Below are 25,313 nucleotides of genomic sequence, written 5' to 3'. Positions count from 1 at the left end.
GTCCTGGGTAGGGTGGCTTGGGTAGCAGACTGGAAAATATAAAACATGCAAGAGAAGTCTCTGACTCTTAAATCCTTTAAACATTCCCAAATTTTTCTTGTGGTCACAGATGCTACAGTGCAGAGTTGATAAATTCACTTGCTCTTACATCAGGCAGTGCAAAAGCTCTGGGTTTTGCTTTGGATTTCTTGCCTTACTTGGAGAGCATCTTCCAGCTCAGTCCAGAACAAAGAGCTAAATCCTGCTGAAACAATCCATCCCCAGGGGTTTAAGGCTATCGTCTCTAATGTACATATAAAAGTCAGTCATACCAGTTGCAGATGAAATCTTACTAATTAATTGCATGAACTTTGTTTCTGCCTGGTTTGAGATTCTCTCAGCCTTGCATAAATATCTGGGTGCCCATACCGTACACCTTGACAGGGCTGTTGATTTTCCAAGGAAGACTAACAATTTTGGTGCCTAAAATAGCCATGCAATTACTTCTGCTCACATGGTCTCGCAGTAACAAAATGGTTTGTGAAAACTGGTTTTGTTCACACATGATTGAAAAGTTGCCCTATGTTGTTCTGCCAAGTTAGGCACTGATTCAGGTTTATGACCATATCATTAATATTTTAATACCGCATCAGTAACTGGTTGCTATTAATATGTAGCAAAACAGTGATATAAAAAGGGAGATGTTCCCAATCATTTGGCAGAATTTGCATTACAGCTGGATGAAATTTATAACACATCTTCTGCAACCTACTGGTCTGAACTCCTGTTATTAATTTCTGCTGTGTTTATCTCTCCTTTATGTTCACTTTGGGCAATATTCTATCAAGTTTCCTGGCAAGCACAACAGTGGATATAGCTAATTTCAGCTGACTGCAGGAGAAGGACTTTGTAGAAAGTGAATTTTGAATTAGCGCTAGTATTTGCAGTGAAAATCTCCCCCTGAGAAGTCTATTCCCCTCAGCCTGGCGTCAGCAGCACTTAAGTGTGTGTGAATAGCCCTATTGACTTCAGGTGGGCAGCTGTTTAATTACCTTCCTGAATCAAGGCCAGGACCAGGAAACAAGCTCCCAGCATACGACCTGGGTGCCCACTCAAATGGCTTGTCTCCTGAATGCTGAGCTTTTGTGAGTGACCCACAGATTGTTTGACTAGATAATTTGGCAAATACTATCCAGTCGAGGACAAATTTGGGGAAATCATCATTTGACACACAAAGAGAGGTGAAATTTGCGCAGTGTATTTTTCATGACAAGGCAGCTATTGCCCAGATTTATTCAGCTTGCTTGCCTCTTCCTGTTTTAATACTCCCAGCAATCACATTTTCCCCCCACATTTTATTTAGGAACTCTGAAATGACAGGTCTCTTGCCTTTCTACCAGGGGAGTGGTGTGCTGTACACAGCATGCTGTACACAGGAGGAGGAGGATAAAGAATGACATGCTACTCTGTAAGCTACAACTATTTTTTTTTTCAGACCCGCATCTGCTCTTGTCCCTCTTCTGTTCTCAGATCACTCTTTGGCTTCCCTTAGGAATCCAGCTGTGTCATCACATTGTGTGGCATTCTAATATTTCATACTAAGCTGTAAGCCAATTAGGAATGACTACTTACCATGCTGAATCATAGGAAGAGGAAAGGATAATGTGTCCTTCATATAACGAACCTCCTCTTTTTTGGCAAGACGGATCACCTATACATTATATTTATAAGCCCTATGGCTTTTCACTCTGCCCAATTAGGATGCAGCTTCCTTTCACACTGCTGCAATATTTTAAGGAACTTGTTTACAGATGGATGCTTATTGAAAGTGCTGACCTGCTACCATTATACCTCATACCACCTTTCATCTTTAGATACTGAAACACTGGACAAAACTTGATGTTGTAATCACCTTTAGCAGGATAAGGACACGAGTGCAGCAAAATACAAGTACCTTGTCCTGAGCCCCTAAATGAACATGTGACCCTGGGTGACGGTATAACATTATCACATGCCACCCAGGCTTGTGGGTGTTGATTAAAGTCAAACTGTAAAATAAAGCCTATTATATCTAAAAGGAGGAAGAATGAACCATTGATGTCTGTTTGGGAATGCGTGAAGTGTTTAGTAGTGAGCATTAAAGAGGAAGATATTAAAATTTATTTCCCATGCTGAAGTAATTAATGGGCTATTATGCCAGGTGCCTAAGCTGCCCAGAGGTCTGGGATAAATAGCGTTCCAGCAGAGGATGCAAAATATGATTTAAGATTAAATGGAACGATGTTAGTTCTAGCAGAGCACTTAGGATGTCCCCCTTCCTCCAGCTGGTGTTTCTTTTCCTAAGCTGCTAAGTAGCTATCGATAGTATTTATTGCCTGGGAAAAGATGTAGTCGTGTAAATTTGTCTTTGGATCCTAGCGGTGTTGCAAACTGAGGACCTGGGTGACCTGTGTCTGGTACCTGCCATCTTTCAAACCTTGTCTAATCTTGTTAGTGTTCGCTGCAAAGCGAGCAGGGCAGCACCCCAAATGGCAGCACCCTCACCCCACAGAAGCCAGTTAACTACCACCCTCAGGCAACAGATTTTGTGTACAAAGTCATGTTAGGGATTATTGCATTCAGATAAGGGTGCTGGCTGCAGATACATCCGGGGAAAAAGGATAGCCTTGAATTCAGCTTCCCAAACTGCATTTCCCAAACCAAGTCCAGCCATTTTTTTTACCTCTACTGCTAACAGTGGCTAATAGAGGTTGTAGCTAAACAAAATGTGGAAACCTCTGGTTTAAGGCTTCTTCAGCAAGGTTCAGCCGTACCCTGCTAGGGTTCAATTTGCTGCTTCACTGATCACATCCCCTTCTTTTTTCTCACAAATACCTCTCAGACAAACAAGTTCTTCTGTAACCTGCCAGGAAAGAGTGGTGGTGAGTCACAGCACTAACATCTGTGGCTGAGAGCATAGATGCAGGCAGCTGTAGGTCATCAGGGAGATTCTACTTTGCTTTCCAGGGTAACTAATCCCACCTGTGCTGAGTAAGTTTGAGGGCTTGGATCTACGTGGTGATGGTAAGTTAGGGCTAAGAATGTTACAGTGTAAGAGCTTCTGAAGATAGAGGACAAAGGATTATGGTATTTTTCTTGCTAAGAGAAGTCTTCAGTAAGTTGAAGTTAGTTCTGCTGTAATGGTTTTGTGCTTTATCTGACATAATGCTTGTTTTATAAATGTAGGGATTTAGAAACCTCTTGGCCTTCAAGAGAAAACTGCCTGTTTAGAAGCCATACCTTTTTGAATTGTTATTCAGAAGTGTCTCAGTCATTGCTAAAGGCCTTGCCAGCCTGTGTTGCAAATTCCTTTTTTAAAAAATGCAGCACGTATATAATTCATGTGGTTCTTCTCCGCATAGATAAGGACTCGTCTCAAATGTCAGGGTGGGGGAGGACAGGATACCTGACCCAGAGGGCAAGAATATTGAATGCACTGGTGTTGGACTTGACATTCGCCTAGTATTCACCACGATAACATCAATCTCAAGGAACCCTCCTGGTATAAATACAGAACTTCTGCGTTTAATATATATTTCTAAAGGTTTCATAGTAATTGAGCATTAAATGATGTCCACTTATCGTAAAGTGTTACTATTTTTATTAAAAATTATAAATGGGCTTCACAGAACAGAATATACCAGATTGATACCACCATCTCTATTAGTCTTTACATTATAATTGTCATTGAGCGCCTTTACTGTATTATTTCTGGACGGTCCATAATTTTCCCAGCTGAACAAATGAAGATTTGTGAGCAAAGAAAGGCACTGACTGGATTATGTAGTGCCATTGATTTTTATTCTCCTTGTTTCACAGAATACATTTTAAAATCTTGCTGTCTGTGTGATGGGCCTTAGCACTGGGAGGAGCTGGCATGAATCAGGACGGCGGTAATGCACGCTTTGTGCTGCACTAGAAATCTCAGCTTGTGAAGGAGATATCAAAGCTGGCCTTGGGATAAATCTGCTGGATGGCCAGGTATGACCCAGGCAGTCAGGATTTGGGGGTCTTTGCCCAGTGTATGGGTTGCAGTGAACCGTTGCAAATCTATATCTGCAAAGAACCAGTGACCTGAGGACTGCCCAAAGGGAGCTGGGCTGCCCGTTTTGCAGGCAAGGCAGTGCTTCTGTGGGAAACTCGGTCTCATTCAATAACAGTTAATCCTGAGAAAGATGATGGCAAATATTGGCATTTCCCTTCTATAAAGATTATGGCTTTTGCACAGGTTATCAAAGCATCTACCCGCACAGCCTCTCTTCAGGGCGACTTTCAAAGCTTTTCAAGTTTGAAGAACAAAAACCTAAGTGAATGATGAGGGTTTGGTTCAGTTTGTGGGGAGCGTTAGTTATTTCGCCTTGCTATTTTATGTCATTTGGGGATGCTTACATATTAAAAAATACTGAAAAATAGGTTTTTAAGATTGGAAAAGGCTAAGATTTGAAATTTGAAACCTGATATTTACTTGCAAAATTTGACCAAGATCTATTAATTATTTTATTCCTCCTGAGACTGTAAAAGAGGTAATTAGGTGTTTGCAGCAGAAATTATCTTATGGAACATTACTATTCTATTTTATTGTCATTAAACAACAAATAATGAGCCACCAAGAAACAGGAGGGGAACTGAAAATTGAAGTTATGGCAAGATTCATAATTTCTGTGTATATTCTTGAGGTTTGAATAAAATGATGTATGTGCACTAGAAATACCGGTCTTCCCATCCTTGGGCTGATTCATTCAAGCCTGTTATGGTAATATTTACCTTTCAGATGCCTGTATCTATTATTGGAACTTGATGTATCATCTAGTTCAGGTTAGTAATTTGGCTTTTTAATTAGCAGGGCTTCACTGTGGCCTGTTTGTCTTTCCTGCTGATCTCTGCATTATCTATAGAAACGCAGCCCCATGGGAAGATGACCAGGAAGCCCTAAGACCTTGTACAAAGCAGTAAGTGTTGTTTCTGTATCAGGAAAAAGTGAACAAAGCCTCTTACGCCAATCTATAAGTTTCTGGGAACTTTCTGATTTCCAGGTGGGGAGGAGCGAAATCCACTATAACAAAAAAGGGGAAATACTTGTCCAGTTAAAATGTTTTGAATGAATTTTGAAATGAAAGAAGAACATACTTGAAAATTGTTTTCTATAAATGCACCCTCACAAATAGCCCTTCTCTTCATGTTTCAAACTTTTGTTTGAATAAAGCTGCTGTTAAGGGTTCCCATGCAGCAGAATTCCCCAAAGTGTCTCCATTCAATATATAAGTATTTCTGACCGTGCAAGTAAGGAGAGGTACAAACGCAGCCCTCTTTGCCCTTGTTGTTTATTACTGCAGCAAGTGCCCACACAACCTCTGCTCCTTCTGAAAGCCATAGCTGGCCTGTGTGTTGTGGTTTGTATATAAAGTGACAGGAATTACGCAGTCCTACTCCACAGACCAAACTTTCCACGCAGCTCTGATTGAAATGAGCCCCTGGGGACTAGCAGGATGCTGCCTTTGCTCTGTGAGACTCTGCGATGGCAGAGCCAGTGATCAGTTGTTAATCCCAATGTGTCATACAAGACACTTTCTATCTCCTCCTGTAATGTTAATGCAGCTGGAATTCCATAAATCAAATCTCAGCAGTAAAAAGGTTAATAAGTTTACACTATATAATTGAAAGCCGTATTGGTGATTAAAAGGATTTTATATATCAGTTTTCTGGGTCACCAACTAATTATTTTTGGTGGCCTGTAATAAAACATAGCACCATAGGCAGATAGAGGCTGTAATCACATAATATATGGAAAAATGCATTTACATTTATTTGAGATGATGGGGTGTATACCAGCTTGTTGAATACCCTTTGAGGTATATCTTTCCTAGTTCAGGGACAAAGGAAGAACTGCACACTCTGTGAACTTGGTTAGGTTCATACAAAGTTATTGGATTGAGTTTTGAGGTCTGATGCTCCTTCTCCAGAGCTAAGCCCAAGGGAACCAGCTGTCACCTGTGATGGAAAGGTTCTACTGAGGCACTGGGGATCAGATTGCTATTATAATTCATTTTAATGCATTCTGCACGTACTAATCATTTATTGGAACAGGATCTTCTGTAATAGGGACATGACTTGGAAGAGACAGGCGATTGATCATCCTTGCGTAGAAAGGATAGTTAAAAAAATAAACAAAAAGGAAACCTTCTGTACGAGGGGCAGGTGTGCACATGTGCACAAGGGATCGGGTGTTCAATGTGGAGGTAGAGAAGAATTGAACTCAAAGCTTGAATTGGAATCTCTACAGTAAAACAGAAACCTTCTGTACAGGGGCCAAGTATGTGCATGTGCACGAAGGATTGGGTATTCAGTGTTGAGATAGGGAAGAACTGAACTCAAAACTTGAGTTGGAATTTTTACGGTTCTATCAGGCTGAAATACTCTCTGGAGCCAAACACCCAAACACAGAGACATTTTAGGCTCAGACCTCTGTTTTGCAGGTTGTATGTTTTAGTGTATTTCTCTGATGGCGACAAGAAGCACCTAAGGGCAAAGGCAGGTGCTGGGTGTGCGCGCAGATTGGCAGGGAGGTGCTGTGCAGGGCACGTGCGCGTACGCACAACTAGCTCACAGGTTACTGCTATAGTCTCCGGAGCCTCCTGTGGTCCTGTGCGAGGTAACATAACCACGGCTGTGTTAGGGTAAAGCAGCCGGCTGCTGGTCTCAGTTGTTCTGCCTGTTAAGCAAAGGGCAAACAGCATGATATGGTGAACGTGGGGCACATCATTCCCACCGTCAGGGCAAGATCTGAGGGGCGATTAGAAACAGTGATCTGTTGTTCAGGTCGCGCCTGGACGGTGCTTGCAGAACCACTTTGGAGGGCGGGACCTTCTGTGACGAGCATGTTTCTATAATATTTCTTAGATCTTTTGGCTCCATATTTTAATTGGCAAGCCATTAACCCTTAAATTCCCGTTGTGTAGAAGCAATGCCATGACATATTACACTGTAATATGTTAAGGTTCAAGTCCTTTGACATTAAAATTATTTGCTTGTCATGTACTATATCTAAATAGAAGCTTTTCCACACTGAAAATAACATCTTTTTCTTTGAATTAAGTTCTTGGAAGTGTTTCCTAGCAGCGTGGCTAAGGGGATACTCAGTCTTAAACACAGACTGGGGACGTTAAAAGTGAAATGGCAGTTGTGTGGGTAATGGCCTGTGAGTCAGCTGCTGAACTTGACTTGACAACCTCCATGTCGCCACCAAGTCAGAAGGCATTTGTGTGACAGTTTGATGGTAAAGACATAAAAAATAAGCTGGTAGTTTCCACTGGTAGAAGGCCGTATCAGGGCTTTCTGAACAAAGGCTGAGAAGGGGAAAAGTTAAGCAGTAATAGCGCAAATGAAGAAAGGGTGTGGATATGTATTTGAATTACTTATGGGGATGTAAATGCATCAGGTGTACCCCTCTGAATTTCAAAGGAAAAGCAGACAAGTTTAAGAGTCTGACTGCTGGAGGGACTGTCCTGGCTGATGCAGAGTAAGACTCTCTCCCAGAAGTGTTTGCAGCTAGAACTTAGTGAGATTTGGTTTGAGCAAATTGGGGCTAAGAAAGAGCCAAATAACACTTTTGCAATCTGCTGTTGTTACAGGCTGGAAGATGAGAGTTGCTTGCCTTCCTGTCACTTTGCTCAGCCTCCCTCTTTGGGGAGAGTTTTGTCGCTGGGTTGGTGATAGCAGAAAGTTGTTACTTTTATCACACATAATCAGCAGCAGAAAGAGCGCGGTCCCGTTCCAACATCTAGGTGCTTAAAGACATCTTTGTTAAAATTGACAAGGAGGGTGAGAGCCAAATCAAAAGAGGTTGTGAGATGATGAGACAAGGCCCTAGTGGTAAGGTAGTGCATGGGAAGAGAGGGATCTCACGGCTTTCCTGGGAAAGGACTTCTGCCCCTGACACAGCTAATCCAGTTCTTCTGAAAAATGAAATCACAACAACATTTAAACAGAGGGAAATACTGTGTTCTGCAGAAGGATTCCTGCTTTATAGCATTACTAGAGGTAACAAAAATAAATTTGAGCGTTTGCTGTGTATAGTTCACTTCTTGGGACACGTATCTAATGGGGTTCTCTGAACAGAGTTTCTGTCTGATATATTTTAGGTAGCATGGGCAAGGAAGGGGAGTATCGCCAAAACTGTTCTGCATCTGACCTAGAACAAGAGGTCAGAACCATAGTATGGCCTCTAGTACTCCTTGTCACTGAAATCCTTTCACTTCACGCCTTATTGCATAAGTTCAATATACTTTACGGCTAAAGCTCTCGTGAGCACTTAGCTCTTTAAACTCCCTACTCAGCAGGTGGCTTATTTAAATGTGGCTGTCAGGTTGGCCAGTGGCCAAAAGTGAATGGCTCAATGCGGGAACCGCAGTGTTTGGGTTTAATTCTGCTCTCATTTCTGCCAGCAAAATTCTCCTGGCTCCGGTGGGGTTGTGTGGGGTACAACTGAGTGCAATATAGGGCTGTCTGCTCAACTGTTTGTCAAATAAATCTATGGCCAGTCATTTGCATTATGTCAGCTAAACATTTGCTGGTGCTTTCGCATGTGTGAGCCTAGGAGGAATTCTAGATTGTTTGAAATAAAAACCATCAGTGTCAACTCTCACTTAACCAATAAGCTTTTCTTCCCTAACGTGTAACTTATTTTGCAACCCGCAGCCTTGAAGAGGAAATCTAAAATTTCTTTAAACATTCAGTACAAATGGGGATATTAGCTGCTTAATTGATTCTGTGAAATTCAGGTCTTATGGCTCAACAAGCAAGATGGAGGGAGGGGAGGGAAGCACACGGTTTAAATTAAATATATGGAAAATAACTGCTGAATGATAAAAATATATTTCAAAAGTAAGCAAACCTGTTTTCCCTCTGCCTTTCCATTAAATGTGTCAGGAAAGGGCCTTTACAACTAGGTGGTAATTAGAGAGGAAAAAGCAGTGCTGGCAGAGCAGTCAATCTATCACATCCTCTAAAGCCTAAATGTTACCAGCAATTAAACAAGTTAGTAGGGGGAAAAACTTGACAAGCAAGTTTTATCAGTCATCTCGGTGGCAAAATTGTGGTGCATCTATTAGATTTCCTCGTGCAACCCCGATGGTTTAAAATCCAGCCCCAGGAATGCACATTCAAACCAAAGTGACTATTTTCTTTCCCAGAATACCCAGGTGCAGGGAAGATTAGAATGCTAAAAATAAAACAACCTTTCCCACCTCCTCCTTTCTCGCCCCTCCAAAGTCAAATCTGTCCAGGTTGACTGCTCCATTAAATTCAAGAACAAAAAGTTATAAATTGAACATACGGAGAGCAGTGCCTTTTCTTAAAGTGATGTTTCCTCGCCTTAATGGATTTAGCTATGGCAGGGAGTCAGAGAGAAGCTGTCTTAACTAAATCTTTGACTGATTATGCATTTTTTTTTCTATTCATACAAGATAGATTCATCATTCCAATTTGTCAAGCTGGCGAAGTTCCAATTAATTACACCAGGAAAAGCTCAAGCTGCATTAGGCCTCTGTCAGGCCTAATCTAGTGCTTCATTTACTGGAGCCCCAAATGAAGAGATATCAGAGGTGTTGTGCCTCTTGGTACTTAATTTGATGAATGCCCTAGCAGCACGATTGGTGGCAGAGGTGTATATGTGTGTGTCTCTTCATCAGCTACCACTGCTGAAGTCGTCATGCTTTCTCTACTAATTTGAGGGCTCATCTGTATACTGGATGTTTTTTTGGAAGGCCTATTCTTCATAGATATGCCAAAAGGTTTCTTCTGTGTGTGCATGTGTCTGGGTGTGTTTCCAGATATGCTGGACCTGACTCTGATTTCAGTGATGCAGTGAGATGGGATTAAAGGCCTTATGTGTAAATGTAAAGCGATATAAGTTAGATTGGATGCTATAAAGGGGCTGCATGTTTTGATATCCCCGTTACGGTGTTTGCAGAGGAAGAGCAGCGTTGCATGTTGGTTCATGTAGTGCTCATAAGAAAGTGTGGGTTACTACCCACATCCACTGTAAAGAAGTGTTCAAAATGCTTGAATAACCTGAACAATTTGTTTGTGATTTGGATTTAAATCTTTGCTATAAATACATACGTGCGGTATCAATACAGTATATACAGGTACAGATAGACTTTCTGACACCACACCGGTGGGCTACTATTGACTGCACACATCCAAGCCTAATTCTTAAATATTTTATAGTAAAGACACTATGGACCAAGAACATATGTTTCTTTTCTGCAACGCTTTACATACGAATTATTCAGCATAAGGTGACAGAATGCCAATATGTTTAGCTTACTTTTGGCTTTTAACCACTGCTGTGATTAAAGATGTAACTGCAGCAATGCTGTCACTTTGCACATAGGTTTAGGTGTTTCAGAAAGGATGCAGCATTAGCCAAGAGTAAAGTAGCTGTGTACTTTGGCTGAGTATAGCACTAAAAGTCTTTATTTGCCAGCAGTTACCACGCTGGGATTCTGAGTTTATTTTCCACTGACTGTATTTGAGGGACTGGTGTGTGCGATGATGATTTTTAATGGCAGCTATCAGACATGCATATGGTGCTCAGCAGGAGACCGTATTCAGAACAACCAAGGAGAGAATTGATGCGCTGGTGACTGTAGTACGACAACTCCTCTGTAGACAGTTTGGACCTCAACTGGTGCTCGCTTTTGGAAGGGAGGCCTTTGTCCCGAGATTTTTTTATCTGTTAATACATCAAATTTGCATGTACTGTTAGTCTGTCAAAATGAGTTAAGTCCAGCTGTGCTGGAACATGGATAGCACCCTAAATCTTTTAGATGAGATTTTGTAAGCGTTGCTGTTTTGTTTCAGGGCAAAATCAAATAAGGAAATCTAAATCACTGTGGGAAATGGTGAAGGCAGAGATAGTCTGTAGTTGTAATGATCTCTTTTCACTCTGCACAAGAAGGTTTTTGGTGAATATATACATTTGAGGTTAGTTCTTAAATTTGCTGCTTAAAAAGTCACTGTGGACCAAAACCATATGTTTCTTTTCTGCAGTACCTTATGTATGAATTATTCAGCATAAGGTGCCAGAATGCCAATATGTTTAGCTTGCTTCTGGTTTTTAGCCTTATGTTTTGTGTTAAACAGGTTGTTTAAACTCACCTGTTGAACCTGAAATAACTAAAAGCCTTCATATAGTTGGGGCTAGGTAACAGTTAGTAGGTTATGTGAGCTCTTGTAGTCTCCAAGTCTCTAGACTGGGCCTTTGGTTGTTGTATTTGTACCCATATGCTACAGGGTGACTTGGGTTTGCACTTAGCAGTTCCTTTATGTTTGCTGGTATTCGTCTTTGGTTTACAAGCCTGCTTGGAAATTTTGCAAGTGTTTCGATGTATATTAATGCCAGTAGGTACCTGAGGTTGTCCTAAGCTGTCAAGGGCAATATATCCATAGAGATTGTCTTGGCTGGGTCTTCTTCATATGCACCACCAACATGGTGTTGGAGCAAGCTTTATCCTTTAGAGAAATCAGAAATGTTTGTTTGTCCTTCTGCTGAGGAGGTGCAAGGTTGGGGGCTCAATGGATGTGTCCATGGGCTTTCTTTTTCTCTAATTGTGTGCTAGGGGCTTAGCAGAAATATGTCCCTGGAGCTATATTGGACTCGTACTGTTATAAATGAAAACAAACTGGCCACAGAAAGAGAATGTGCATAAAATACTACCAAAGAATCATATTCACCCTTTCTCTGGGCACCAAACCAAAGTTTATTCCCTGCTTAAGTCCCACTTAACCTTTCAAAATATAACCTACACAGTGCAATGGTCACAGTCAGTGGCTTAAAGTCTCCGATGACTCCTGAGTCTTTTAGAGAAGGCAGAAGTGATCTCTTATGGGCACAAACAGTCCTGAAAAGACCATAATCCAACAGAAATTTTTTTCTGCAAGGATAGAGCTGTTCGTTCTTGTGTTCTCAGTGAATTTTCATCTGCATCCAGCGCTAAATTCAAACTGCAGTAGTTTGGGTCATCACACTAGCATCTATCTCTGAGGAATGATTACAGATGATGAGTTATTACCTTTAAATAAGAGGTAATTAATGCTTCCCACTCTGACTTTAATGAAAGGACTTCCTGATTGGGGGGGACAAGGAATATATTGTATCAGTAATACCCCTTTGGGAGTTATTGGCAGAAAGTCTGCGGTTAATAATTTGGAGTAACAAATAAATGTGGGCAACTTGTGATATATGTATGGAAAAAGAGGTGTCAAATTATTCATTATGAATTATTCTGCCAGTTCTAATAATAACCCAGCTGTTGAGGAGGAAAAGAAAGCTAGTTCTGTCAGTGCAGACAGATCCCTTTGCAGTAATTCTATCCCTTTCAAACAGAAAAATATAAACTTTCTCTGAGAACAGAAAATTAGCTAAGACAAGAAGAATGGGATCCCTGCTCCAAATCCGTTTTTTTTAGCTTAATGTACGCTAATGGATAATAAAAGATGGTTGATTAAGGAATGACCAGCACACCAACCAGCTGAAAAAACACATTTTGGCAGTCAGCCCTTGCACAATCCACAGGTTAAAGGCAAAATCAACCTCTGTCACTGCTTTCTATATGGTCAGGTGTCCTTATCCAGGTAGAAGTGTTTTTATGAAGAAACACTAGGCTCTGCATGTGTGTATGTGTAGTATATATACACCTGTATGTGTTTTCATGTGTACACATTGCTGACTACATCTTTAGGCAGATTTTGAGAGACTATGTTTACATGTAATACCTGAAGAAACTTGATTGAATGGCAAACCAGTGTCTGGCGACAGGGGAGCAGGACTGGGACTCGAGAGAGGTCGGTCCCATTCCTGGCGTACCCCCAAGCTGCCATCCAACTTCAGACAGGTTCTTGCTCTCCCCTTGGGGTTTTGTTCTTCCCTTCCTGGAAGGTGATGGTGAAACATCATCCATTAGTAGTTATAAGCTGCTTTCCTACTTTTTTGATAATAACAAGGGTACCTGGTGTTTTTTTTCTGAGAGGATGGTGTAATTGATACCTGTGTATCAACCTTAGTGTCATTTGTGAGGAATGCTGTCTTGAGCCACCAAAGCTGAAAGTGAGCCGCCTCTTAACCCTTCTAGATTTGGTAACTTGGTCCCAAACTCTCTCAAGACGCTGAAGGAGATTTTGCTCAGCTTTGCTGACTTTGAAGACACAGTTAGCACAGCCTGAGCCAAATCAGTTAATCTGAAACCATGTGAGTTGAAAGAAAATAATTGGAAGATTTCTGTAGGGCTTTGTCATGTTGGAATATATTGCCTTTAAATATGTGTGTGTGTGTGGGAAATCTCTGTGCCATGTGATGCTTGGTCAGGTTTAACATTCTCATGTCAAAGGGTCTGAAAATATTAATACTCCTTTACTGATGAACCCTTTTCTAAAATATTAATAAACTCACCTGGTAGCCTGTATGTCACTGCTGCTTTGCGTCTTGCACACTGCGTTCACGTCTGATTAAAATGTGAGCTGTCCAGGGCAGGACCTGTGCGTTCAGTGCTGGCTTGCTTACTGGTGCTATTATAAATAATTAAGATAATTATCCAATATGTTTATGACAACTGACTGCTTTGGGTCGGCTTCTCTGAGGACTCCTGTCATCAGTGAAAATTCTGCAAATGGAGGGGTTTGCAGGCTCCGGCGCCAGAGATAGATTACCTAGAAGCTTTCAGAGCTATAAACAATGCACTTTCCATTTGCCTCTCCATACGGTACGGACTTAATCAGAAACTGTAATTTTATAGTGCGAGTAAATGGGTGAGAGGCATCAACAGCATGAGTGAGACAGAGGCAATTGTCTTTTGTGATGCCAAATCCCAGAATATTAAGAGTTTGCCAAAGGCGTTTCAGAGATAGGTTTCCTATCTTCATCAATAATTTAAAACATTCCCAAGTCTCCTCTGAGTAGCTCAGAATAAGAGCTGAAGGCACGGATGTCAGAAGGCAGAGTGACTCCCAATTAGTCAGGTAGAGTGCTTTCTTGTTGACTCAGCCAGGGCAAGGGTAGCTATAAAACCCAGGCTTAAGTCCTTATAGATTCCTTAATAGTTTTTCTTCTTTAAATCTGTGGTAACTTGTAAGAGAGGAGTGAGCAGTCCAGTCCCTAATCCACTGGGGTGCTCATTAGTGCCACTGAAAAAAACACATGGGCAGTTGTGAAAGTTGGCAGATCCAGTTGCTAACAGAAAGTGGGTTGGAGAATCAGCACCATATTGTATGTGAGCGAGACCCAGAAAGAGGAGGCAGCTTTTAAAAGCTGCTGGAAGCTATGGCATGACTTGGGGGCATGATCAGCCACGCAGAGTTTGCAGTTGTGCCTTCTGAATTGGTGGTGCTTTTTTGAAAGCATTGCCATTAGGATTGCTGTATATGCGTAGAGTTTTGAGGAACTGATGGTATTTTGTTCCTCACACGTGTGGCTCTTATTGGAACATTCTGGTGTCATGCAGAAAATTACTTGTGGGCCCCTAAAACTGGGTCATATGAATGAGTTATCCTGAATCAGCCAATTTGCAGCAACTCTCTGGCTGCATCTATCTGGATGTGTCATAAAACTCTTGAGCGTGCTATCTATTTTTGAGCATGCTAAACGTGTTTATTTACCACACAGCTTATTGTGCACTAAACTCATCCACATGGCAGGCAATTTTCTAGTGCTTAGGCCACTATTTGACCCAGCTGCCATGGAGGAGGCTATATTAAGTCCAGCTGATCAGGGCTGTCTCCACAGTGGAACAGGAAATTAGTGTCTATAGCTATATGACTCTGTCAGCTTTTCTACAAATTTCACACAACTGGTTTCCTATATGTGTAGCTTTTCCTACCATTCTTTTTTTTTTTTTTTTGTGGGTTTGGGTTTTTTTGGTTGGTTGGTTTGTTTGGGGTTTTTTTGTGTGTGTGGCTGAGATTATTTTTTTATTGTGTTCCCTGATGTGATGTTCAAACCTTAAGCATGACACTAATTATGTATCATTATTACTATTTTTACTCTCTCCTGACACCGCTTACTGCACCTGTTTACGCCTTAGAGCTTTTAGCTGCATTGATTCCACCCAAAACATGCTGGCTCCTTGCACTTGGTTTGGAATCGTGCTTTTCTGCACATTTTAATTGCAGCTCTGCAGTGTTCGTCTGGCCCAGTGGTAGTGCTTGACTATGAAGCTTTCCTCCTTTGAAAAAAGCTGGATTTTTCAAAGCTGTCTCTTGTATTGTTGAGATCACATTTAAATAGCTGCTTACTAAGAAAAAATTGCAAGTGCCTTGAAGACTGAAGTTTTAGAGATTAGAGGAACTCTGGAAAACTGCAGGTTAAGCGGTGATGAAGAGGATGGGATTGCAGTGAATTGGGGATTTATTTCCCCACTGCAGGCTTGTGTTCCAGCACCAACTAGTCATCATGCAGAGCTGCAGATGATGTCGCCGAGGCCTCAAGTCTTGGCTCCTTGTTATATCTGTATAATATCAGAAATCTCATTCCAAGGCGAACACACCTTCTTCAGCTCTGCAACTCAGATTTTCAAAAAGCGATACATTGTTATCAGTGATGCAAGCTGTGATACAGTGTCTAATATGTGACTTGAGTTGTCTGTGTAGGCAAAGCCCCTCCCTGCAAGCTCCTGGCTCATGGCAACTGAAAAGTAATTCATGGATCAAGATTAAAACTGCAGAGCCTTGATGGTCCAGGTCTTGTCACTGTTTTGTTAATATGACAGAATTTAGTTATCTGCAAGATATGGTTTGATGTTCAATCCCTCTGTCCTGCATCCTCAAACTCCTGTGAAACTATGTGATTCTGGGCAGGACCAAATTCTCATCTAAATTGCACTGCTTCGAGTCTAAGGCAAGTCCTCTGCATTGCGAGGATTTTGTCCCTGCTGTAAAGTGCCAACTTGCCTATGTTTTATGCCTTGGGTTTTACTGATCAGGTGGCTAGAGAGCTGGTAATATGCCACTGGGCCAGTGGCTTAATGCAGGAATTACTGGAAGCAGCAGTCTTGGAGTGCTTTTTATGAGGATAACAAGGCTTTTGCAGACATAAAAAGCAGGAGAAATGCTTATTAGTTATGGGGAAGGTGAAAGGCTTAGAAAACTGATTAGTGTAGCAGTGTGGTCAGATTGAAATGAAAGCTCAGTGGCATAATCGTTAATTGGGTGCTTACTTACCTACTAATTTGAGCTTGGATGTCAGCAGTACTACACTTCATCTCAAACCAGAGGTCAGGCTTTAATGCTACATCATAAATTACGTAAAGGCACAACACTAACAATTAGATAATTATGGAGACCCATGCTGTTGCAATTTAACTGGGCAAGTTCAGGGCAATCATGACAGGAATAGTGCTTAACCCTGAATCTGCTGCCTTTCTTTCAACCTGACAGCCAAATATATGTGGCTAAGGAGGTACCCAGCCGTCTGGCAGCCCACAGGTTAAAAGCATCTTCTCCTATTAGTCAGATTCATCAGATGGCCTGGGTGAACTCTGAGGCAATATTGCAAAAACGTTAATTATGGTTCAGAAAGAAAAGCCTGTATTTCAGTCTACAGGAGATTCTGGGCAGGGCACAGCAGTCCAAACAGTTTTTGTGTGCACCATTGTGGGCTTTTAATTTGTTTCTAAGCCAAGCCTATGTATATGTTTGGTTTATTTACTTCATTAAAATAAACCACCAAGCCAAAACCAAGGTTATCCACAGGGATTTATTTGCATGCATCCATGCTGCACAGGACAGACCCGCAAAACCTCACATTTTGAGTACTGGAGTCATTCAATTGCCCACAGCCTTGTGCTTGTATCTGCCTGGCTGGCAGCGCTGCTGTCTGAGTCAGAAATGGCACCGTGGAGCAGAGACGGGGCCAGTGCAGAGCGCGCCTTGTCCCCAGCTGTGTTGTGCTAGAAGGCACATTGCCCAGCTGTGGCCTTTGGTGATTCTTGCCCATCAGTTGTGAGAGCATTTGCTGTGGCTTCTCTTGGTACCGATGATGGCTTTAAAGGGGAGAGTTCAATCAATGCTGGACACTTGAAAATTCAATCCACAGAAGAGATATTGAAGATCAGGGTGGAAAACATCAGTCGGGTGGATTGGAAAGTGATTGACAGGGGGATGAAATTAATAACATGTGGATCTTGGGTTGTTCGGCTGCGTGGTTTCAGACAAAAGCAACGTACCGTCATCTAGAGGTATATAATGAACAGTGATTTCCATGGGGTGTTGAAGCCTACAGGCTTTATTGGATTTAAGCCTAGGGCTTTTATCAGTGTTGTCCTTTTACTTTTGTTCCTGGTCCTTTTGGCAATTACGCAAATTGTTCACACCGTAATATTTTATTACCTCTGTAAACATTTTTTTTTGTTTGTGCTTTGGGTGGGGCTAGGAAACTGCACCAAAAAACCCCCAAACAAACCAAAAAACTGCCCACTACTGGTGTTTTGGCACTGTTTTCCTTATTCAGGACACTTTATATAATTCAACAGGAAAATGGTCTTTTCAGGAAGTATCTCCTATTAATAGTGATGGTGTCTTATAGTGCACCAGGCAATGATGTCATATGCCAGCATTTGCATTCCTGGGTTGAGGGACTGTGTGCATTAGATTTGGTAATCTCTTGCATTAGCCGTGGTAGGCAGAATTCCTTCAGGTGCTAAGTTTGTTATAAAAGTGCTAGGAAGCCCTTAGCTATGGCACACTGCTTTGAAAAATAGTCTTATAACCTTTATATATATCTGCTGCAATACAGCATGGTCAAGTAATGACACATCTGGTTACCTATTATTAAGGGTTGAGTTATGGTATACTTTTTGTTTTAATTAGTCTGTGATAAACAAAAACTCAGGGGCTGTTCTGCTCTGGTAGTTCTCATTTTTCCTGCAGCCTTCCCTGCCCTTATGGGTTTATTAGTGTAGAAAAAGTGGCATGTGGTACTTGCAATGTCTAGACTGCTGTGGTAGACCAAGCAGGAGGTTGTACGCTTGGTCTGAACCAAATGTCCATAATACAGGTCTGGGGTGCTCTGGGTAGGTGTATGTTGCATCTAATTTTGTAGCTAGAGGTTATCCCCATGCTCAAATTCACCAACAGCCCTGCAGGACATGCTGCAAACCTGAGCCAGGTTGTCACCTTTTGGGGTGCTCTGCAAAGTGTGGGGAGAGAAAATGGACCTCTTTGCTCAGGCTGCTTGAGAACTGATTTATAATATTTTTTTTCCCTCTCTATTGGTATGGTTTAAATGGGAAATCAAAGCTGAACTCTGCCATGGGCTGGGCTACACCTGGCTGTGTGGCTCTGGAGAGCCCATGCAGAAGTTACTGGGCTTAGTCTGGCAGTGACCAGGAGGGATTTTCTGGCTTTTATAAAGAGATGGCTCTGAGTAGGGGTACCAACACTCACTTCAAGCAGTAAAATCAATCCTGCTCTTTGACTGCCATCCTCCCAGCGCTGCCCGAGGGAGCGCCAGGGCAATGGTGGTTGGGAATGGCCTAGTGCTGTGCAGGGTTATGCAGGGTCTGAATCAGGGTCTTAAAAAGCCTTTAATGGGTTGGAAATGATCTTCAGTGCAGGGGACGTGCAGGACTAGCCTAGCAGGCATGTTGACAGTTTTGCCCTCCTAATAAATTTGACACTGCTCTCCTGCAGCATTTGTGGGTATTTATTGCCATACATCATGGCATGAGTCCTTTTCCAAAGGGGCTGGTGCCCTGGGTCTGTGACAATCTGATCAGTGTTTTAGACCATGACATAAAAAGACCAGCAGTTCCTCCTGGCAGGCCTTACTAGCAGAAATATTTATTTTATAAAAAAACCCCTCCTACAGGAGTTGCAAAAGAAAACTCTGTCCTTTAGATGGTGTGGACCCAAGCACCTTCAGCTGTAGGCCAAAAGGAACTGCTGTATTTACACATGTAGCTCCTGTGCAGGCAGTTCACAGCCAACCTGAGGACATGGCCTGCAGGTCAGGACTTGCCAGGACAGCCTCGGGCCAGAGACAAACCACTACCAACCCTGGAAAATTCCCTGCAATATTTGTTCTTTCTTTTAAAGCTGTAGCTGCTGGAAGGAAGTGAAGGAAGTAGAGTTGCAGTTTGCATTTTAAAAAGCACAGGTTTCTAGAGCTGAGAAAGAAAGCTGAGCAACATAAAGCAAGTGTGCCCTCAAGGTTCAGGAAGCAGAAGGTGAATGAAAGGCACCTGCAGTGATTTCTTTTAGAAGGATCACTTGATGTTTGACCTATTCCTGTGGCTTCCTGACACTGGTGTCAGGACTTTTGCATCCTTGGGACTGGTGCCAGAACTCACAGAGCAAAAAGCAGAGGCTGGCGCTGTGGTTTGCTCATCTGGCCATGATCCCAGGCAAATGTGACAGCGAAATGCTATGCCTGAAGCACATCAAATGTTTGCGCTATGGTTTAAAGACACAGCATGGATGAAACACAATGCTCATGGAGTTTGATGCACCAGATAGCACTGGTGCCCATTCATAGGGCTGATTCTGTAGTAGCCGTTAGAAATCCTGGCCATGCTTTAGCTATATCCCCTTCACTCTCTCGACCCTGCAAAACAGAAAATATCCATAGGAAAGAAAAAGCTAACTTCTCCATCAGTCTTTCTGTCTTCAAAAGCTTGGGCCTCTCCCACTGTAGTGTCTTGAATACTGATTACCATGGGATTTATTGCTAGTGGTTTGGGAATTGGGTTGAACAGAAGAACACCTGAACTGTACAGCTGGCCAAGTAAATCGTGTAATCTCTGCCCATTAGGAACAAACCTGCAGGTCTAATTTACTCACTATCTGCAAAGACCTGAAAGCTGTGGCTTGTTCCTTGCTCATCCCCTCTGTCTCTGGGTTACACTTTGGCATCGATAGTGCAGGAGATCACCAGCTCTCCTGGAGTTCAGCAGCCCCTGCACGCAAAGAAAGGAGAGAAATATTGATGGTTTTGCTCTGAATATTTTTCCTTGCATTGGTGGTTTGTTATTCACATGTTCAGCATGGCTCTGATATAAAGTAAAAGATCATTTGGGATCCTCTCTTTGGAGAGAAGTTATATCTCCACAGGTCTCTGGAGCCTGGTGTTTCAAAATAAGGTCACTGAGTGAACAGTGGTATTGCCAGGTGGTTGGACTCCTTTGTCACTGAGGAGGATTTATGTGAGGTGGGAATATCCTGGTGAGACCAGCAGATGACCTGAGTAAACCTGGGGGCATGAGACAGATTTCTTCACTGCTCTTGCACAGACAAGATGATTCCAGCTAGCCAGTGTAAGCTACTACGCTCACCTCCCATGCCAGGGAATTTTGCCAGGGAGTCATGCCCTTCCCTGACTATTGGAGAGGCCAAAACCTAAACCTTGTCCCCTATCACTTGGAAGGGCGAGGGTCTGATTTCCACCCAGAGACTGGCTTTGCCCCGCTGTGCTCTATTTTACAGGTTATGCTAAGGCTTACTTTTATTTGCTCCCAGTGACAGCACAACATTTCAGGCCTTGTACTGTGACTTCTCTGCTCCGTGCCATGTCCCACCTGTGTGCAGCCCTGGAGCTGGGGGCTGGACCCCAGAGGAATCCTGCGTGCAAGAGAGCCCTGATAAAGTGGTCTTTCTATAACCCTTGCTGTAGCCCTGTGTTACACCCCCTCCTCGTTACAGCATCAGTTCCTGGGACTCTGCAAAGCCTCATGCAGTATCTCAGAAGTATGTTAGAGGTCAGTGCGCTGGTCTAACTTACAGAAAGTGTAGATACTTTAGGACAATTATATACTTGGTAAAAAGCTCTGTTTGATCTGGACATTTGTTTACAATCTCTTCTTTGGACACTTGTTTGCAATCAAACCTGAAACCTTAACTGCCTTTGTCTTTGAAAAGTTGAAAATAATGTTTTGTGCAGGACCAAATTATGTCTCATGCATAAAGCAGAGATGTACCCATCACACTGCCACATAGCCCCCCCCCCCCCACACGCACACATTTACAGGTGCAATACTGCATGTGCTGAAATCCAAGTTGCCTTTAGGATACTTGGCACTATGTGATCTTGTACATAGCTGCTATCAGTAACAGCAGTGCTGTTGCTAACCCTACTATTGCTCCAGCTAGAAGAGAGGGGGTGGTAAATTTAAACAGGACTTCAGTGGCAGCCGGTGGTGCCCAACTGGAGTAACTGCATGGCCTGAAAGAGCAAATGCTGTGTCTTGGTGGGTACAGCTGCCTTTGAATTAAAAGCTCCTGATTAGTCTGCCCAGGCTGGGACTGGAGTTCAAGCAGCAGCACCTGGGGCTTGATTTCACTTCTTGGTGAAAAAAATCCTTAAGAATTCCTATTACATTTACATTTTCTTTGGATACAAATGGCAAAACAATTCAGCAAATGGAACCTTTACAGCTGAGAGATTGAGTAACAAGGGAAAGAAAATGTCAATGCATGTTAAAGAAAATTTAATAAAGCAAATAAAAACAATATACTGACACTGAAATATAATCTTAATGTTCTGACTGGAACTAACTGAAGCCAGGAAATTCTCAGCTAAGTGTTCCCTCAGCCCTCTTAAATCAACCCATTTTGCTTAGGCATTGTTGCACATAAGCGCCTTTATGAGATGGCCCCAAAACACCGGATGATAATATGAACACTGAGAAGATATTTATTTCATCAGGTGTATGTTTGGATATAGCTGTGATGGATGTATCAGCACTGATTCTACAAGCCATTGAAAAATCAGCTAAACTTTAAGTATACGCTTACAGTTTGCAGAATCAACATCCCTGCCCTCCAGGAAAAGTGCAATCTGTAAGGTGGTACTTAAGACACAGCAGTATTACCAAGGTCCCTTTGTAGATACTCTAATTCTGTTTTTCACAGGTACTAAAGAATTGATCTTCACAAAATCTATATGTTGAGGAACCTTCATTTGCCAGATGAGTGGCTAAGGTCCTGAGAGATTAAGCGATTAACCAGCAGTCTCAAAAGGTGTGCGTGGGAGTGCCCAGACTAGAATGTACACTCTCAGTGCCTCCATTCAGCATTTTATCCCTGAGATGTCCCACTCATGGACTGAAAAAAATTAAAAGGTTCAAAACTTGGGGAATTAAAACTGCCCTGCAGGTGTATTGTGATTCGGTGGATTTTAAATAGAGCTGAGAGGAGGCTAACCATGCCCTGCTGTGGGTTAGGATTTAGTTCTGGGAACTGAGTGCCACCAAAGCTAGAATTGCCCAGAGTCCTGCTAAAATCAGAGGCTTAGGATGAGGATTGGGTCAGGATGGAGCTGCTGCACATAGCTGCTTTGGAGCTAGGAGAGGACTTTGAGATGGATGATGAGCATTCTAAGCAGCATGGTTTACTCAGCATTTTTTTTTTCCCTAAGCAATGTTCTGAAAGAAAATGCTGGCCTTGAAAAAGGAGATAGAGTGCCACTTGCATCTTTTTTCAATCTTTCACTGGAAATCTGGCCCTTAAAATGTATTTGGAGTTTTGATTCTTATTTCTTATGCAAAAAAATATGTTCTTTCTCACACGACTAATCCTGTGAAAGCCTTCAGAGTCTGCTTGAACTGGTAGGTCTACAGGTCTTTTGGGTGAGATAATATAAGCAATGGTTTGTGCCAAGTGCTTGTGCTTTTGTTCCTCCACCTCTGAGGAGTTCAACCAACCAAATTTGAACCTCCTGATATTGTTTGCAGTTGAATAAGCCAAATTATATCAGCCAAATATATGCCTTGCTTGTTCTTCTTGTTCAGTAAATGCACCTAGCATCTCTCTTCCAGAAGCATGGCAGGAACAAGCAGATTTCTTGCTCGGATTTGCCATGCTGCTGGATTCCATGTTCAAGAAGCTTTGACCTGGCTCTGCCTCTTGAGTCCTCATTGCTAGTTCTGAGCGTTATTTTATTGAAGAGCCTTCACAGCCCATATCCATCCTGCTTATCACTCTTACTCAGTATTGACAAATCTATGTCCGCTTCTGACAGGCCACAACTAATTGATTCTCTACCAGCAAAGTTTTCCAGCAAACACTTTTGCAGTATTTGGCCTTATGAGTTCCCCACAGACTCAGGGAAAGGTAGTGAAGATCTTCAAAAGTATGTGTTTTTGTAATATTTAAACTATGCATCCTCTCTTGCTTCCCACTACAAGCCTGTCGAAGACAGAGGAGCAGTGACATGGGACTAATCCACAATTCTTCACTGCTTTTACCTCCCCCCCCCCCCCCCATTGTTTTTCATGCACCACCACATGCAGGTTGCCTTGACATGGTGTTGCTCTTTGTCACAGTCAGGCTGTGAGATCTGTGGAACTGGGGCTGTGGTTTTGTGCAGTCCCTAGAATACTGGGATCTTAATCTGTACTTAGGACTCCCGGAATCTGTGGCGGGTACAAGCATTAAGCCGTCTCCTCTGCTTGTGTAGCAGGAAAATCCAGTAAACTCATCTGGATATAGCTCAGCCCTGCTTTTAATTCCCTGCCGGTGGCCCACACTGTCCGTGGTTGACTGCTTTGGAAAGTCTCCGAGTGCTCCTGCTACTGATCTTTAGCACACCCAGTGATTTAATGAGGATATGGCTACCATGCTGAAAGGGTTAGATGCAAAGATAAATATCAGCACCTTTCTAGGTTACAAGACAATCTTGGTTTGCTCCTGTAGTCTGAGGGTAAGAAGCCGTTCTGGGTTTTGTTTTTTTTTTTCCCTTAAAATCCCATTTATTCACTGTAGTAATTCAGGGCCTGGTTTCTCTTAGCTTTTTACCTTTCCATGACTACAGGGCTGGGCCAAATCACAGCATAGCCTGAGCTGTCAGTCATTTTAATAATTATTATTAACCCCCTGCTGATGCGTTTCCACATGAAAGCAAGAGGCTCTTTGGCACTTTTCTTACTTTTCTCTAAAAGATGGAAGGTGGAATAACAAAGTTCTTAATTAGCTGAGCTGGTGTTGGAAAGCTCAGTGTCAGATTTCCAGGTCAGTGTTTGATGGAGGAATGATAGGGGGAAGTGATGCATCGACATTGATTAAAGAGCAGTGATGAAGCCAGATAAAATTGACATTTAATTCTACCCAGCTAAAGTAATGTGACTGACAATACTTAAAGGTGAACAGTCTTATTTCTTGAATCAACAATGCAACCTGTAAAAACATCCGTCACAGCAGTCTTTTCTTAATTACTAACATCTAATTACCCCCAAATCAGTGTAGCGCACTGATTAAAATAAAAGGTGCCTGCCACTCTTTCTATTTTGGGTATAGCCAAGAAGGGCAAGTGATATGAAATTAAGTGGCGCGTCCAATTGTTTCATCCAGAGACCTCGCAAAGAGTCCTCAGCTCTTGTCTCTGTTTTCCATTCCTTAGTCAAACAGAATGGTAATCCCATATGAGGGTTTTTTTCCTGGATGTTGACTGGGGACAGCTCGCTGGAAGCACTGAGAACACCCTAGAGGGGTGCAGGAACACTGCAAAAAGCCAAGCTATTGCCTTTCCTGATGTTAATAGTGGGAAACAACTAATATTTGATAAGACTAAACTTGCCATTGTTTTGTTTTTAAATGTAGTGTATTTTTAAGCTTCTTTAAACTAGCAATTTAATGTTGATCCACTTTAATAAAAGACTGACCCAGCCTTCTTCCTTCAAGCTGGCTAAAGGCTTTTGATGATCATTTTCCATCCCTTAGCTTCTTTCCCTTGAAAGAAACAACGGGAGTAGCAAATATAAATCCCCCCAATATCTTATTTTCTACAAGGGGTCTGGAGTGCAGCTGATTACTCTGAATATGTTCGTATTGCAGAAAAGAGTGTTCAGGTGATAACGCTTGAAGTAGCAGTTAATGCTCATTTTCAAAGTCTGATTGAATTGAAATACTGCTTGTTGCACCAAGGTGACTAAGGCAGGAGATAAGATCCCAGAGAAGTAGCATCCTTTTATCAGTAGATGGTAGTATAACAACGTGGAAGGAGCATAGCTGCTCTAAGGTTGTCCCAAGATCCAAGCTGTTACACTTGAATCTTAAGTGAAAAACAAGACAAAGAGAGGCAGAGAATAAGTTGAGACTCCTGTTTATGTTTTACTTTTCATCAAATAGTAGTTTACAGCGGAAGGAATTAATGTATGGTTTTATTCATGATTTATGCATGGTTTATCTAGAGCAGTGTGAATAATTGATTATTTTTGTTCTCTGGCAGTGCAACAAAATTAAAATAAATATGTTTTTTTGAAGCAAAATAAAAAAAAGTTAGGAAATCAAACAGTGGAAAGGAAGGAGCAGAC

At 42.1% G+C, this 25,313-nt stretch overlaps 1 long non-coding RNA gene across 1 annotated transcript in view; it reads left to right on the top strand.

The window, feature by feature from the left end:
* Positions 1 to 3,843: 3,843 nt before the first annotated feature.
* Positions 3,844 to 25,313, top strand: part of LOC114013569 (uncharacterized) — an 83,298-nt gene continuing 61,828 nt past the window's right edge. The window contains exons 1-2 of the long non-coding RNA XR_003556616.2: positions 3,844 to 3,999; positions 4,862 to 4,967. This is a non-coding gene — a long non-coding RNA (uncharacterized LOC114013569). The remainder of the gene's footprint in view (positions 4,000 to 4,861; positions 4,968 to 25,313) is intronic.

The sequence above is a fragment of the Falco peregrinus genome, chromosome 1 (genome assembly GCF_023634155.1).
Source record: "Falco peregrinus isolate bFalPer1 chromosome 1, bFalPer1.pri, whole genome shotgun sequence".
NCBI classification, from domain to species: domain Eukaryota; kingdom Metazoa; phylum Chordata; class Aves; order Falconiformes; family Falconidae; genus Falco; species Falco peregrinus.
The sequence above is the reverse complement of the archived record's forward strand: the minus strand, read 5'-3'. Positions and strand labels throughout refer to the sequence as shown.